This window comes from Podarcis raffonei, chromosome 13, assembly GCF_027172205.1.
Source record: "Podarcis raffonei isolate rPodRaf1 chromosome 13, rPodRaf1.pri, whole genome shotgun sequence".
NCBI lineage: Eukaryota > Metazoa > Chordata > Lepidosauria > Squamata > Lacertidae > Podarcis > Podarcis raffonei.
Genome location: NC_070614.1, coordinates 16833404 through 16850872, shown reverse-complemented (window position 1 = coordinate 16850872; position 17469 = coordinate 16833404). Strand labels below are relative to the sequence as shown.

The 17469-nt window shown below is 44.9% G+C and overlaps 1 pseudogene; it reads right to left on the bottom strand.

Annotated features, from left to right (window-relative positions):
• Positions 1 to 9178: 9178 nt before the first annotated feature.
• LOC128399710 (vomeronasal type-2 receptor 26-like) lies at positions 9179 to 15562 on the bottom strand (annotated as a pseudogene).
• Positions 15563 to 17469: the final 1907 nt, after the last annotated feature.

The following is a 17469-nucleotide window of genomic DNA, read 5'->3' as shown; positions in this document are numbered from 1 at the left end:
CCTATGTTGGGGGGGGATAATTTGCACCCCTCCCTGTAAGTAATAAATCCCCATAGCGAAAATAACTTAGGAATTAATATGACATGGAAACTGAAAATTTGCAATACTTACAATGAATTAAGAATCTGATGGATGGATGGCCATTATATGAAGGTTTCATAGTCAACAGAGGACACAATGTGAGAAGCAAGTGCACCAATGATAAGGTCACCTGGCTGATAGTACTTGTGTGGGATATGGAGGTGACTGATGCTCCGACTGACATTTGACAGATTCGTCATTTGAGGCAGCGAGAAGATTAACAGGATCAACACTGCCATACTAGGAACAATACATTTTCCTAGACAGAGATTTCCCGGTTTACATCTACTAAGAGCCAGTGTGGTGGAGTGGTTAAGAGTGGGAGTCTCCTAATCTGGGGAACCGGGTTCGCGTCTCCGCTCCTCCACATGCAGCTGCTGGGTGACCTTGGGCTAGTCACACTTCTCTGAAGTCTCTCAGCCCCACTCACCTCACAGAGTGTTTGTTGTGCGGGAGGAAGGGAAAGGAGAATGTTAGCCGCTTTGAGACTTCATAAAGGGAGTGAAAGGCGGGATATCGAATCCAAATTCCTCATCTAATCAGCATTGGCATTAGAAACAGCCTCAGTACACCAGCTTGCCTTCAATGGCATTCTCCGAATGCACCAGCTAAATTCCCAAGACCTAGGATCCAACTCCAGCGGAAAGCTCACTAAACTTAGTATTTGCTGGGGATGGCAGAGAGGATTTAATTCTTTTTAGACTGGATTCCTGGAAGTCTACGGGGGTCTAATCAGAAGCAGATTATTACCCTGTAATTGATAATAACAGGGGAGAGAATAATGATCCCTTTGCCTCAGCTGGTCCATTGGAAGAAGCAGAGACAATGATCCACACAGAATAATCCCTCCGCAGCCTCCTTCAAGTGTTTTCAAGGCATTATACTGAGGGGGGAGCAGAAACAAGCCCCTTCCCTTCCATTGCATCCCTGCTGCCAGTTTCATCACCTACTGTGTTCTCAGAAGAGAGCCTCTGCAGCTTTCTCTACTTGCTGTACTTTCTTACACAATCCAGAACCCTAAAAGTTGTCAATCACTCAAGAGAGTCTACACAGGTAGAGAAAGCTCTTTGTTGGGAATCAACAAGGACCTCTGACCTGCAGCACTTAGGCCAACCAAGCCTCTCCATTGGGCTCATGGTCCAAACCACATTCACATGTCCATCAGCTGATGTTATGTGTGGTCGGGCATGGGGCAGGTAAGCCCATGGGGCCAAGAGGAATTCTAGCCACTGGAATGGAACAATTGTGAGCAGACACTGAGTGACTTCAAGCCATGGCTGTGATGATGGACATACGGTCCGTTGGGCCCTGTCTTCAGGCCTTTTTAGGGCCCATATTCACCTAAATACACAAAAAGTTGTAGAATTGGAAGGAGCCCTCAAAGGTCATCAAACTCAACCCCCTGGAATGCAGGGGTCACAACTAAAGCATCCATGACAGGCTGGGTGGGTGACATGAGGAGGACGCGGTAGGAAGGGCACATGCCCATTCCATCCTCCTGACGCCCTACAAACCCCACGCTGCTTTGAGGGGCTGGGATGTGGGATCGGACTTGCAAAGCAGAACCGGGCTGGCATAGGTGGTGTGAGGAGCAAAACGTGCCCTGGAAAAAACTGTGCCCAGGGCAATGACTACCCTTGTGATTTCACCTAAACCCTCTTTTCTCACATGCTGCTTTGTGAAGAGGAAAGTGCATTCAAGAGCAGAGTTTGAGACACAAAAGGGATTGTGAGCTCAGCCCTGACTCTCGGATTACAAGGATGCAGCACTAGACTTCAGACCACAGGCCTGTTGTTGTCATACCAGATCAATCTCATTTATTTTCTTTTTTATGGCATTACAAATGTGGTGGATCAGGGGAATACTGTGGTCATAGTCTATTTTGAGTTCAGTCAGGCTTTTGGCAAAGTCCCCCATAATATTTTCATGAGGTAAAATGTGTCCTGTACATGTGCAGAGGAGGGCAGCAAGGAAGATGATAGGTGGGAAACCAAGCCTTATGAGCAACGGTTGAGGGAGCTGGGTATGTTTAGCCTCGAAAAGGGAAAGTGAGAGGAAATAGGATACCCATCTTCAAATATCTCAAGGACTGTCACATGGAAGATGCAGCAAGCTTTTCTACTGCTACAGAGAGTAGGACCCAAACTAATGGATTCAAGTTACAAGAAAGGGTGGAGGTGGAGTTTCTGAGCATCTCTACACTTTCCTCTGTAAAATTGGTGGCTTTTTGTGTCCACAAGAGTTCCTTAGTTTTTCAATTGTGTCCTTGAGTTCCCAAAAGTGGGGACCACATCTCGGGGGGAGGGGGACCACCTAATTTTTTTAATGTGCAAACAAGTTCAACAAATAAATACAATAAAATTATATCATGAATTCAGCAGCAAAACTATTACCGATATTCTGGGGTAACAGAAGTAGTGACAACGGGATATTTTGCTATTTCTTCTTTATTAACTGTTGCTTGTCATTCAGATCAGGCCTCAGCATAATAATGTAGCATTTGGGGAAAAAGATGGAGCCCAGTAAACCAGCACTGGAGACCAAGATGGAGAAGATCTCCACAGCCACCATGTGTTTTCCCTTGGAGCTCAGGTAGATCCAAACACTACAAAACAACAACATGCTGAAGGTGATGAATTTGGCCTCATTGAAGCTGTCAGGCAGTTTCCTGGCTAAAAATGCTACAACAAAACTGACAATGGCCAGGAGGCCCATGTAGCCCAGGACACAGTAAAACATGGCAGCTGACCCTTCATTACATTCCAGAATAATTTCTCCCGTCACAGAGTGCTTGTCAAAATGGGGAAATGGGGGAGAGGTTCCCAGCCACACAGTGCAAATACCAGCTTGGATAATAGTACAAGTCAACACAATGGCGCTTGCCAGTCTTTTCCCCACCCATTTCCTCATTCTGGATCCTGGTTTGGTGGCCATGAATGCCAGAACAACGGTGATGGTTTTGGCCAACACACAAGAAACAGTCACTGTGAAAACCACACCAAAAGCCATTTGTCGGACAAGGCAGGTCACTCTGTCTGGTCGGCTGAGGAAGATGAGGGGACAGAGAAAACAGAGAAGGAGAGACAGGAGGAGAATGTAGGTGAGGTCCCGATTATTGGCCCTGACAATCGGTGTGTCCTGATGCTTCATAAAGATGGCGAGGGACAATATGGTGAGCAAAGAGGAGAATACGGAGCCAAAAGCTAAGCTCATCCCAAGCGGTTCTTCCAAAGTCAAGAAGCTGATGGACTTTGGAATGCATTGTGTTTGGTTCCTGTTTGGATAGTGATCTTCTGAGCATCCGACACAGTCATTCATGTCTGAAAAGAAGAAAGGATTCCCTTCAAGGGTGGAACTTGAGAGTAGTTATGCATCCTCCTGGCAGTATGGGACTTATCAGTTGGATGGGCAAGAGACAATCCTTTTCAGACACAGGAGCGACTAGCATGGGGAGAAAGGGCTTTGGACGCCCCTCCTCCAGACAATGATCTCATAGTCGCTTGCCTGGACAGTAAGGGGGTGTTTCTGAACAGCAGGAGGCCTGTCCTCTGCAGGTGCACCGGTGCAACTCATCTCCATCACCACCCAGGTAATCCAGTGATAGAAGACCTCTGGCCCAGGGGGCCATTTTAGCAAGTTACACCTACCGGCCCTGTATCTGATGTCATCTCTAATGATAGGTGAAGGGCAGGTAAAAGTGTGCTTTGTAAACCCCAACCATCATCTGATCATTCAGGCTTGCAAAGCACCTCTTTGAAAATGCTGGGCCTCGTTGCTGGGCCATCAGCTGGTTGCAATGAAGAGCTCCAAGTCTGTGAACTTCAATCACCATGGAAATCAGACCTACATCAATAGCAGCAGCTGTGACACCTTTCACACTGCCACAGACCCTTCACAGGAAATGTAATATGACACATATCTGAAAGCTCCCTAATGTCTCCTACCTTTCTGGTATGAAATCTTGCCTTCTGAACACGAAGCACAGTCATAGCAGCAGAATTTCTCCCCTTCCTTCTTTTTTCTCCTAGTACCAGAAGGGCAATTTTTGTTGCATTGAGAGAGGGGTGGCACCTGTGAATTTTAATTAACCATAAGGAAATGTTTAGCACGGGGAAATAACGGATGTTTGGAGAAGCTGAACTCCATTTTCTGGGGTGCAAGGGATCAAGTGGATGGGAGAAATGGCCTGCTGAATATTAAGAGAATTTTGAAAGCAATGAGCTGCCAACAGCCATTAATGGCATGTAATGAGACAGAAGATGTTTTTGTGGCTCTGTAAATGGAGTAATGGCCATTTGAATGTGTTTTTAAAAAAAATCAAAAGGAGGGAGGGAGGGAGTTCACCTGACCAGTAATATTATTATTATTTGGACAAATACATTTCTTATAAAACTCAAAAGGATTTAAAGTAGAGATGAGAGGATGTTTTGACATTCTAAGTGATTTAAATAAGCAGCTACCATATACACTGTCAGGTTCCTTCTGTTTTTCCACCTGAAAAAACACAAATATTGGTGACTGAGAACCCCAGACTAAATACACTGGGCCAAGAGACAATTGTCACACAAGTTAAGCAGCCTCAAAACGAAGGATAGTGCTGGACTCTGCCAGACCTCTGCTTTATTGGCCGAGGGAGCCGGCGTACAGCTTCTGGGTCATCTGGCCAGCATGACTAAGCCGCTTCTGGCAAACCAGAGCAGTGCACAGAAACGCTGTTTACCTTCCCGCTGAAGCGGTACCTATTTATCTACTTGCACTTTGGCATGCTTTTGAACTGCTAGGTTGGCAGGAGCAGGGACCAAAAAACGGGAGCTCAGCCTGTCACTGGGATTCGAACCGCCAACCTTCTGATCGGCCAGCCCTAGGCTCTGTGGTTTAGACCACAGCGCCACGCACATTCCACAACTTAAGCAGCCTCAAAAACAAGGATAGTGCTGGACTCTGCCAGACTTCTGCTACTATATCTTGAGAATTACTAGCCTCCAAACCAGGCATTCTCTGCAGAAGTCTGCCTCCTCTGTCTCCAGGCTCAGCTCCCTTTTCTTTCTCCCCAAAGAAGTTGGTTGGAGGTTAGGCTTAGGTCACACTCTGCTGGCCTAGAAATCTTTAAAGAATGTGCTAGGCAGGGAAGTGGAAGACCAGGGTTCAAATGAAACTCATTGGATGACCTTGGGCCACACACACCCTTGAGCTCCTTGGAGGAAAGGTGGAATAAAAATGCAATAAACAAACAAGCATATAATAATGAACTATGTCCGGGCCTGCTTCAAGGCATCAGAGCCTCAAAACATTCATAGAGGTTTTCATAAACAATAAACGGGGGGAAATACAGGATCTATGTCTCAGCTAGGCTTCAAAGATGCAAGCATCACATTTAGGACACACTGGAGTTGCAACTTTCTGAAATCATGCCCCACCTGGTGAAAACTCCTGTGCCACACCATTTTGTCTTCATTGATGGAAAACTCTTTTCCTGGGGGAGCATCCAAATTCATCCATCCAACCTTCATTCTGATGAAGGAGTTATTTGGGAAAGTGACCAAGTTGGTAATATCGAATCCAGCTTCTAATTCCCTGTTCTCACTAAAAGACACATCTTCTCCCGCACTGTTGTTAAATGAGACACTCCTAAGAAATGGGTGGAGCTGCATCAAGATGGCAGGAAAAGAACAATTGTTTAAAACTCAAACGTATCTTATGTTCAGCATCACCTTTTCAGGTGCCATTGCCTCTTCCAAGGCAGTAGACAAGATTTCATATAATCACAAAATAATAACAATAGCAACAATAACAGTAAATTTTGATCTATAGGGGCTCCAAAAATCTAATGCTGGACACTTTGTACTGCTCACTCTGGAAAATACTATGACAGAGATAATCACAAATAATTTGAGATTTCAACAAGGACTAGAACTTTTCTATATGATTTGGTATATGCAGCACAACCAGCATTTTCAAAACAACCCCCCACAAACCTGGCTAATCTGGAACTATGCTTGGTGATCTGATAAAATTGGACTTAATTTGGACTTTAAAGTCTTTATTTAACTCATGTGCAACTACACATCCTACCTGCCTAGGTAGACCAATGGTTCCTACTGGCCATTCACCCATTTCCTGTTGACATCAGAATGCTGGGCTCTCTAGATTATGACACCCATGTGACTGGTCGTGGCCATGGCTCCTCCTCTCCATTAAGCCAGTGTGGTGTAGTGGTTAAGAGCGGTGGATTCGTAATCTGGTGAACCAGGTTCGATTCTCCGTTCCTCTACATGCAGCTGCTTGGTGACTTTAGTTTAATCATACTTCTCTGAAGTCTCTCAGCCTCACTCACCTCACAGAGTGTTTGTTATGGGGGAGGAAGGGAAAGGAGATTGTGAGCCGCTTTGAAACTCCTTAGGGTAGTGGTAAAGCAGGCTATCAAATCCAAATGCCTGTTCTTCAAATTCAGGTGGAGGGGAGGGTTAAGTCTAAGACTGATCCTATGTTGTGTAAGAGGAGGGGATATTTTGCACCCCTCCCTATAAGTAATAAATCCCTATGGCGAAAATAAATAGGAAGTATTTCTGAAGTCACATGCTAACTTAGGTGTTAATATCACATAGGAATTGAAAAATTGAAATACTTACAATGGATTAAGAATCTGATGGATGGATGGCCATTGTATGAAGGTTTCATAGTCAACAGAGGACAGGATGTGAGATGCAAGTGCACCAATCATAAGGTCACCTGGCTGATAGTACTTGTGTGGGATATGGAGGTGAGTGATGCTCCGATTGACATTTGACATATTCACCATTTGAGGCAGCGAGAAAATTAACAGCATCAACACTGCCATACTAGGAATAATACTTTTTCCTAGACAGAGACTTCCCTGTTTACACCTAATCAGCATTGGCATTAGAAACAGCCTCAGTACAGCAGCTTGCCTTAAATGGCACTTTCCGAATGCACCAGCTAAATTCCCAAGACCTAGGATCCAACTCCAGAGGAAAGCTCACTAAACGAGTCGGCAGCACCTTAGCATTTGCTGGGGATGGCAGAGAGGGTTTTAATTCTTTTTAGACTAATTCTTGGAAGTCTATGGAGGTCTAATCAGAAGCAGATTATTACCATGTAATTGATAATAACAGGGGAGAGAATAATGTTCCCTTTGCCTCAGCTGGTCCATTGGAAGTAGCAGAGACAATGATCCACACAGAATAATCCCTCCGCAGCCTCCTTCAAGTGTTTTCAAGGCATTGTAATGAGGGGGGGAGCAGGAATAAGCCTGTTGCCCCTTCCCCTCCATTGCATCCCTGCTGCCACTTTCATCACCTACTGTGTTCTCAGAAAAGAGCATCTGCAGCTTTTTCTCCTTACATTATTTTCTTACACAATCCAGAAGCCTAAAAGTTGTCAATCACTCAAGAGAGTCTACACAGGTAGAGAAAGCTCTTTGTTGGGAATCAACAAGGACCTCTGACCTGCAGCACTTAGGCCAACCAAGCCTCTCCATTGGGCTCATGGTCCGAACCACATTCACATGTCCATCAGCTGGTGTTACATGAGGACAGGCATGGGGCAGGTAAAGCTATGGGGCCAAGATGAATTCTAGCCACTGGTAGAGTTTGACTGGAAAGGAACAATTGTGAGCAGACTCTGAGTGACTTCAACGCATGGCTGTGATGATGGACAAAGGGTACGTTGGGCCCTGTCTGCAGGCCTTTTTAGGGCCCCTATATATTCACCTAAATAAACAAAAAAAATGTAGAATTAAAAGGATCCCCCAAAGATCATCAAGCTTGACCCCCCTGGAATGCAGGGATCACAACTAAAGCATCCGTGACAGGCTGGGTGGGTGACGTGAGGAGGACGCAGCAGGAAGGGCACATGCCCACTACATCCTCCTGACGCCCTGCCAGCCCCACGCTGCTTTGAGGGGCTGGGATGTGGGATCGGACTTGCAAAGCAGAACCAGGCTGGCATGGGTGGTGTGAGGAGCAAAACATGCCCTGGAAAAAACTGCCCAGGGCAAAGACTGCCCTTGTGATTTCACCTAAATCCTCTTTTCTCACATGCTGCTTTGTGAAGAGGAAAGTGCATTCAAGAGCAGAGTTTGAGACACAAAGGGTATTGTGAGTTCGGCCCTGACTCTTGGCCCTGACTCTCGGATTCCAAGGATGCAGCCTTAGACTTCAGACCACAGGCCTGTAAGGGAGGCAAAATTTAAAACAAAACTTGAGGTAGGGAATTTCTGTCCTGGCTCTTCTTCAAGTACTTCTTCATACACACAGAGAGCTGCATGTACAATTCTAAGCTCAGAATAGGTATATGTGGCATCTCTCACTCTCTCTGGAAAAAGGGGTATTTACCTCCTTTTCATTTTCTCCTCATAGCATAGGGATATTATCTCCTGATGCCACAGATGTGCCAAAGGGTTCTGTCCTGGGCCTGTTGTTGTCATACCAGACCAATCTCATTTATTTTCTTTTTTATGGCATTACAAATGTGGTGGATCAGGAGAATGCTGTGGTCATAGTCTATTTTGAGTTCAGTCAGGCTTTTGGCAAAGTCCCCAATGATATTTTCATGAGGTAAATGTGTCCTGCACATGTGCAGAGGAGGGCAGCAAGGAAGATGATAGGTGGGAAACCAAGCCTTATGAGCAACGGTTGAGGGAGCTGGGTATGTTTAGCCTGGAAAAAGGAGACTGAGAGGAGATATGATACCCAGATACCTCAAGGGCTGTCAGATGGAAGATGCAGCAAGCTTTTCTCTTGCTACAGAGAGTAGGACCCAAACCAATGGATTCAAGTTGCAAGAAAGGATGGAGGTGGAATTTCTGGGCATCACCACACTATCTTCTGTGAAATTGGTGTGTGTTTTTATTGTGTGTGTGTGTGTTTGTGTGTGCACAAGAGTTCCTTAGTTTTCCAATTGTGCCTTTGGGCCCCCAAATATGGGGATCACATCTCAGGGTGGGGGAGAACCATCTGATTTTTTTTTATGCACATAAGAAGTTCAACAAACAAAATGAAATTATATCAAGGAGCCAGCAGCAAAATCTTTACCCATATTCTGGGGTAACAGAAAATAGTGACAACGAGCTATTTTGCTATTTCTTCTTTTTTAATTGCTGTTTGTCATTCAGGTCAGGCCTCAATATGATAATGTAGCATTTGGGGGAAAAGATGGAACCCAGTAAACCAGCACTGGAGACCAAGATGGAGAAGATCTCCACAGCCACCATGTGTTTTCCCTTGGAGCTCAGGTAGACCGGAACAAAGGAGATCCAAACACTACAAAACAACAACATGCTGAAGGTGATGAATTTGGCCTCATTAAAGCTGTCAGGCAGTTTCCTGGCTAAAAATGCTACAACAAAACTGACAATGGCCAGGAAGCCCATGTAGCCCAGAACACAGTAAAACATGGCAGCTGACCCTTCATTACATTCCAGAATAATTTCTCCCTTCACAGAGTGCTTGTCAAAATGGGGAAATGGGGGAGAGGTTCCCAGCCACACAGTGCAAATACCAGCTTGGATAATAGTACAAGTCAACACAATGGCGCTTGCCAGTCTTTTCCCCACCCATTTCCTCATTCTGGATCCTGGTTTGGTGGCCATGAATGCCAGAACAACGGTGATGGTTTTGGCCAACACACAAGAAACAGTCACTGTGAAAACCACACCAAAAGCCATTTGTCGGACAAGGCAGGTCATTCTGTCTGGTCAGCTGAGGAAGATGAGGGGGCAGAGAAAACAGAGAAGGAGAGACAGGAGGAGAACGTAGGTGAGGTCCCGATTATTGGCCCTGACAATCGGTGTGTCCTGATGCTTCATAAAGATGGCGAGGGACAATATGGTGAGGAAAGAGGAGAATACGGAGCCAAACGCTAAGCTCATCCCAAGCGGTTCTTCCAAAGTCAAGAAGCTGATGGACTTTGGAATGCATTGTGTTCGGTTCCTGTTTGGATAGTTGTCTTCTGAGCATCCGACACAGTCATCCATGTCTGAAAAGAAGAAAGGATTCCCTTTAAGGGTGCAACTTGAGAGTAGGTTTGCATCCTCCTGGCAGTATGGGACTTACCAGTTGGATGTGCAAGAGACGATCCTTTTCAGACACAGGAGTGACTAGCATGGGGAGAAAGGGCTTTGGACGCCCCTCCCCCAAACAATGATCTCAGTCTCTTGCCGGGACAGTAAGGGGGTGGGTCTGGACAGCAGGAGGCCTGTCCTCTGCAGGCGCAAAGTTGCAACTCATCTCCATCACCACCCAGGTAATCCAGTGATAGAAAACCTCTGGCCCAGGGGGCCATTTTAGCAAGTTACACCTACCGGCCCTGTATCTGATGTCATCTCTAATGTTAGGTGTAAAGCAAGTAACAGTGTGCTTTGTAAACCCCAACCATCATCTGATCATTCGGGCTTGCAAAGCACCTCTTTGAAAATGCTGGGCCTCGTTGCTGGGCCATCAGCTGGTTGCAATGAAGAGCTCCAAGTCTGTGAACTTCAATCACCATGGAAATCAGAACTCCATCATTAGCAGCAACTGTGACACCTTTCACTCTGCCACAGACCCTTCACAGGAATTCTAAAATGGCACATATCTGAAAGCTACCTAATGTCTCCTACCTTTCTGGTATGAAATCTTGCCTTCTGAACACGGAGCACAGTCATAGCAGCAGAATTTCTCCCCTTCCTTCTTTTTTCTCCTAGTACCAGAAGGGCAATTTTTGTTGCATTGAGAGAGGGGTGGCACCTGTGAATTTTAATTAACCATTAGGAAATGTTTAGCACAGGGGAAATAATGGACATTTGGAGAAGCTGAACTCCATTTTCTGGGCTGCAAGGGATCAAGTGGATGGGAGAAATGGCCTGCTGAATAGTAAGAGAATTTTGAAAGCAATGAGCTGTCAACAGCCATTAATGGCATCGAATGAGACAGAAGATGTTTTTGTGGCTCTGAAAGTGAAGTAATGGCCATTTCGATGTGTTTTTTAAAAAATAAAAATAAAAAGGAGGGAGGGAGGGAGGGAGGGAGGGAGTCCAACTGTACAGTAATATTATTATTTGGAAAAATACATTTCTTATAAAACTCAAAAGGATTTAAAGTAGAGTTGAAAAGGTGTTTTGACATTCTAAGTGATTTAAATAAGCAGCTACCACATACACCGTCAGGTTCCTTCAGTTTTTCCACCTGAAAAAACACAGATGTTGGGGACTGAAAACCCCAGACTAAATACACTGGGCCAAGAGACAATTGTAACACAGGTTAAGGTAAAGGGACCCCTGACCGTTAGGTCCAGTCACGGATGACTCTGGGGTAGCGGCGCTCATCTCGCTTTATTGGCAGAGGGAGCCGGCGTACAACTTCTGGGTCATGTGGCCAGCATGACTAAGCCGCTTCTGGCAAACCAGAGCAGCGCATGGAAACGCTGTTTACCTTCCCACTGGAGTGGTACCTATTTTTCTACTTGCACTTTGACATTCTTTTGAACTGCTAGGTTGGCAGGAGCAGAGACCGAGCAACGGGAGCTCACCCTGTCACTGGGATTCGAACCGCCAACCTTCTGATCGGCCAGCCCTAGGCTCTGTGGTTTAGACCACAGTGCCACGCACATTCCACAACTTAAGCAGCCTCAAAAACAAGGATAGTGCTGGACTCTGCCAGACTTCTGCTACTATATCTTGAGAATTACTAGCCTCCAAACAAGCATTCTCTGCAGAAGTCTGCCTCGTCTGTCTCCAGGCTCAGCTCCCTTTTCTTTCTCCCCAAAGAAGTTGGTTGGAGGTTAGGCTTAGGTCACACTCTGCTGGCCTAGAAATCTTTAAAGAATGTGCTAGACAGGGAAGTGGAAGACCAGGGTTCAAATGAAACTCATTGGGTGACCTTGGGCCAGTCACTGCTGCTCTCAGTCTACACTACCTTACAGGGTTGTTGGTTGTTAGGATAAGATGGGAAGTAAGCAAAGGAAAGGTGGAATAAAAGTGCAATAAACAAACAAGTGTATAATAAGGAACTATGTCCTGGCCTGCTTCAAGGCATCAGAGCCTCAAAACATTCATAGAGGTTTTCATAAACAACAAGAGAGAAAAAATACAGGATCCATGTCTCCGCTAGGCTTCCAAGATGCAAGCATCACATTTAGGACACACTGGAGTTGCAATTTACTGAAATCATGCCCCACCTGGTGAAAACTCCTGTGCCACACCATTTTGTCTTCATTGATGGAAAACTCTTTTCCTGGGGGAGCATCCAAATTCATCCATCCAACCTTCATTCTGATGAAGGAGTTATTTGGGAAAGTGACCAAGTTGGTAATATCGAACCCAGCTTCTGATTCCCTGTTCTCACTAAAAGACACTTCTTCTCCCGCACTGTTGTTAAATGAGACACTCCTAAGAAATGGGTGGAGCTGCATCGAGATGGCAGGAAAAGAACAATTGTTTAAAACTCAAACGTATCTTATGTTCAGCATCACCTTTTAATGTGCCATTGCCTCTTCCAAGGCAGTAGACAAGATTTCATATAATCACAAAATAATAACAATAGCAATAATAACAGTAAATGTTGATCTCTCTTTCCTCTGTAGATTCCTCCGTATAGGACTAAGGCACACTGTATATGTATTTCAAAACTTAAACAGGACTTGCAAAATCACCATGCAAACATCCATGAAGTTCAATGCAGAAAGGGTATAAATGAAAGAACAGGAAAATGGGGAGAGGGTAAGACTGAGGGAGCAAAAAAGATGTTCCTGTTAAGACTCTAGTTGAGATACAAATTGCCATTGACAATATCACACCTAGCTGTTTTGAAGAGCTGAAGCTCAGGTGAGTGGGTTGTATCCGGTTTTCTCAGAAATGATCAGAAATGATAAATATTACTATAAAAAGATGGTTTGTTGTCCAAAATGAATGTCACTGTGTATTTCTGATGATACCATTGTAAATATGTTGCCAAAAAATTTGGCAAGATTAAAGTGGCAGCATTCATAGTAATTGCAACTCAATAGAACACAGCCCAAAAATCTGATGCTGGACACTTTGTACCACTCACTCTGGAATATAGCTATAACAAAGATAATTACAAATAATTTGAGATTTTGATGACTAGACACGTTTCATATGATTTGGCATATACAGCAGAACCAACGTTTTCAAAACAACCCCCTCGCCCCAAACCTGGCAAATCTGGAACTATGCTTGGTGACCTGATACAATTGGACTTAATTTGGACTTTAAAGTCTTTATTTAACTCACATGCAACTACACATCCTACCTGCCTATTTTTCAGTTTGGGTATTCTTCTTTCAATTTTTGTCTGTTGTTAAAAATGCATTATCTTTGCTTTATCAACAATATAAAATGAAATAATTATTAAAAGATATACCCCCAAAAAAGAGCCATTACCTGCCAAGGCTGCAATTTCTGAAGCTGCAGTCTCCATCTTCTCACAATTCCTCTGTCTTTTGCCCTGGATCTGTACATGGCATCATGTAGGGCATGTGCCACAACATAGACAGCATTGTAGATGCTGTAGCTGTGGCCAGTCATGCTCATCTCAAAGCCAGACGAGGGAAGGCTGTCCAGCTTCTCCAGTCCAGTGCAGGGTTCACTGAACTCAGTACTGGATTTGGAAAAGAAACAATAGAATGTCTGGAGCCAGAACTGCTGAAGAAAACCATCTTCACCTGCCATGAAAGGATTGAGGGAGTCAAGAAGGGTCTTGAATCCTTGCACCTCATTTGAGTGTACTGTGAAGCAGATGGAGCCATGAAATGGTTGCATACTCTGGCTCATTTGAAAGGCCACTGCTGAGAAATCCAGTTGAGCAGTCATAATCCATACCTTCTCCATAGATGTCACATTTTCTGCACCCCCTGCCGCTAGCCATAGTTGCAAAAAACCCATGGACTTGGCTTCTCCATAGACAATGACAGCATTGGCTTTGCTTTCCGCAATAGCAAGATAGGCTTGGAGCCACTGGGAGATCCTGTCATAATACTCTTCAAAATATGTGCCTTTTGAAATTCTCTCTGAAAAGGCCAAGCAAATGCCTCTCTGGAAAAGCAGAGTTTGCAGGATTTCCATAAATTTCTCTCCACTCTCACTATCCGCAGCGAGCAACCCAACCCACGTCCATCCAAACTGCAGAAGTAATTCAACAATCCCTGTGTACTGATGGGCTTCATTGGGCACCATCCGGTAGAAGGGAGTGGATTGTCTTGGACCAGCATCCTCTGGCGCAAAGGAGCCATAAGTGAGCTAGAAGGAAACGGATACTTAATTCCCATTAATGCAGTAGAAACATTGGTTATGTGTGGATAGCAATGACGAAACCATTGTGCTTTGGACGCACTGTCTTAGTAAGCCTGTCAGGGAATGGGCAGATGAGGAGGAGTGGTACCCCAATAACATTCCAGAGAGAAGGAAGGGGGGAGAGTATGATATGGTGGTTTGAGATGGGTCACACCCGAGAAGGAAAAATGACCTGGGAAACAATAGGTGATGAAAAACAGGAGCAAGGTAGCAGTCAGATGCATTAGAAACAATACAGTAGCAAAGTGACATTCTCTCTCAAGAGAGTTTGTCAGAGCCCCCTCCTTCCACAAGGATCAGACATGCTCTGCAGAACCCAAAAGAGAATTGTCCTGAGCAGCCACCATAGGCAGCAGGAGGCGCCTGGTTTCTAGGCAGAAATTGTCAGGGGTTGGAGTGATACTCTGAGCAACATTAGCTCAAGGGTGAGAGCATACTTTCGTGTCTTCCTGTGAATTAAAATGAATCCATTGAAAAGCTCTCTCTGATTTCACTAGGTAGATAACCAGTGAGCTGTTGACGGCACCCCTGACAGCCCCAAATTGTCCAGGTCAAATTAATTAAGGTAATGTACAAGGGACTGATGAGCAGCCTCCGTAATTCATCCTGGTTGGAGTCTACCTGAGGCCGGCAGACCAAGCTGTTCGCATACATAGAATAGGTGTGTACAACTGTATATGCAAACTGCTCCATTCATACCCTCTGAAGAACATGCACACGTTGGGAGATGGATGAAGACGGATGAAAGCTTTTATTGAATACAATCTGAAATTGTCAGGAGGGCTATTATGGAATGGAAAACTTTTCTCAACAGGACAGAGGAAAGAAGAATGAGGGGAAATCACCATGTTTGACTCTTACCTGGGGAATCTTGTAGACACCTAAGATGGCTGCCATGTGGAGGGAAACCTCAAAGTCAAGTCCCCCAATGACGGCCATCAGATATTTCTGTTTGTCACACTGGTAGTTGGGTACAAATCTATAGTGTGTAGAGAGCAGCTCCAAAGTGGCCCAGTAGGTCATCCTTTCACTGAAGTAACTATCAAAGATGTGGAATCCTAATGTGACATTAGGTAATAGATTGGAATTCTTGTTGATTTCCTTGACAGCAAACACCAAGGCCAGAATTTGCTGATAGTATTTTGGTACAACACTGCAATGAGAGTTGGACATCAAAGCGTTTTGTTGTGTACCATTTTTTGTGAATCTGTTTAAGGAAACTTAGGTTCCCTGCCTTTCTGTGCTAGGGAGCAACAAGGCAGCTTACAGGCAGATTTAATTAAACCAATAAAGAATTTGGTTTAAACACAGACACCGAAAACTGCATCACACTGTTCACTCAAGTGAAGCTTGAATTCCACTAAGATGGCGAGATCCTAGTAAGCCAGGTGTCCTTCAACTTATATTTGTGAAGTTGGTGCTTCCTGCCTAAGTGCAGTACCTTACATTTGTCCCTATTCAAATTCATTTGTTAACCCAATCCTCCAATCTGTTAAAGAAATCTTGAACCCTGAGGCAATGCCTACTCGCCTTCTAGGTCATATTTGTCATCCTGTATTAAAAGCTCCAATTCATCTTGCTTGTTTCCCATACCCTGTGCCTTTCAGTAGAGACAACTGAAACTAGGAGTCATTCCCTCCAGCTGCTTCCTTCTTGTAGGTTGTTGCCCTTTTGCAGGTTTCTGGAGCCCCACCGCAGTTTCCCATGCATCAATGAAGCTATTGCCCCCAATACCAGGCAACCTTCTGTTGCCTGTAACGTTTTGACAATTGCTCTGTGTACTTTTTCTTTGAAGATTCTGTAAAACCCAATGGTAGAGCATCTGCTTAGCACACAGGTGGGGCTGGGGCAGACCCCTTTCTGAAATCCTGGAGAACCACTGCTACTCTGTGTAGACAGGTCTGAGCTAAGTAGACCAATGGTTCCTACTGGCCATTCACCCATTTCCTGTTGACATCAGAATGCTGGGCTCCCTAGACTATGACACCCATGTGACTGGTCGTGGGCATGGCTCCTCCACTACGTTAAGCACTGCTCTGGAAAATGAGGTGGGGGATCTTGGGGGTGAGGGAGAAACACACCACCCAGAATACAATCTCCTATCTCACTGGCAGACTGCTCTTTCTTTGCTTCAAAGCTGGATCCTAGATAATCCACCTTGTTCCTATAAGCTTGACTAGAAAATTCAGGTGGTGGGGAGGGTTAAGTCTAAGACTGATCCTATATACGGGGGGTGGGGATATTTTGCATCCATCCCTATAAGTAATAAATCCCCATAGCAAAAATAAATAGGATGTATTTATGAGCCCACATGGTGACTTAGGAATTAATATGACATGGAAACTGAAAATTTGAAATACTTACAATGGATTAAGAATCTGATGGATGGATGGCCATTGTTTGAAGGTTTCATGGTCAACAGAGGACAGGATGTGAGAAGCAAGGGCACCAATGATAAGGTCACCTGGCTGATAGTACTTGTGTGGGATATGGAGGTGACTGATGCTCCGATTGACATTTGACAGATTCGCCATTTGAGGCAGCGAGAAGATTAACAGCATCAACACTGCCATACTAGGAACAATACTTTTCCCTAGACAGAGATGGCCCTGCTTACACCTAATCAGCATTGCCATTAGAAACAGCCTCAGTACAGCAGCTTGCCTTAAATGGCACTCTCCGAATGCACCAGCTAAATTCCCAAGACCTAGGATCCAACTCCAGGGGAAAGCTCACTAAACGAGTCAGCAGCACCTTAGCATTTGCTGGGGGTGGCAGAGAGGGTTTTAATTCTTTGTAGACTGGATTCCTGGAAGTCTATGGAGGTCTAATCAGAAGCAGATTATTACCATGTAATTGATAATAACAGGGGAGAGAATAATGATCCCTTTGCCTCAGCTGGTCCATTGGAAGAAGCAGAGACAATGATCCACACAGAATAATCCCTCAGCAGCCTCCTTCAAGTGTTTCCAAGGCATTGTAATGAGGGGGAGCAGGAATAAGCCTGTTGCCTCTTCCCCTCTATTTGCACCCCTGCCACGAGTTTCATCACCTACTGTGTTCTCAAAAGAGAGCATCTG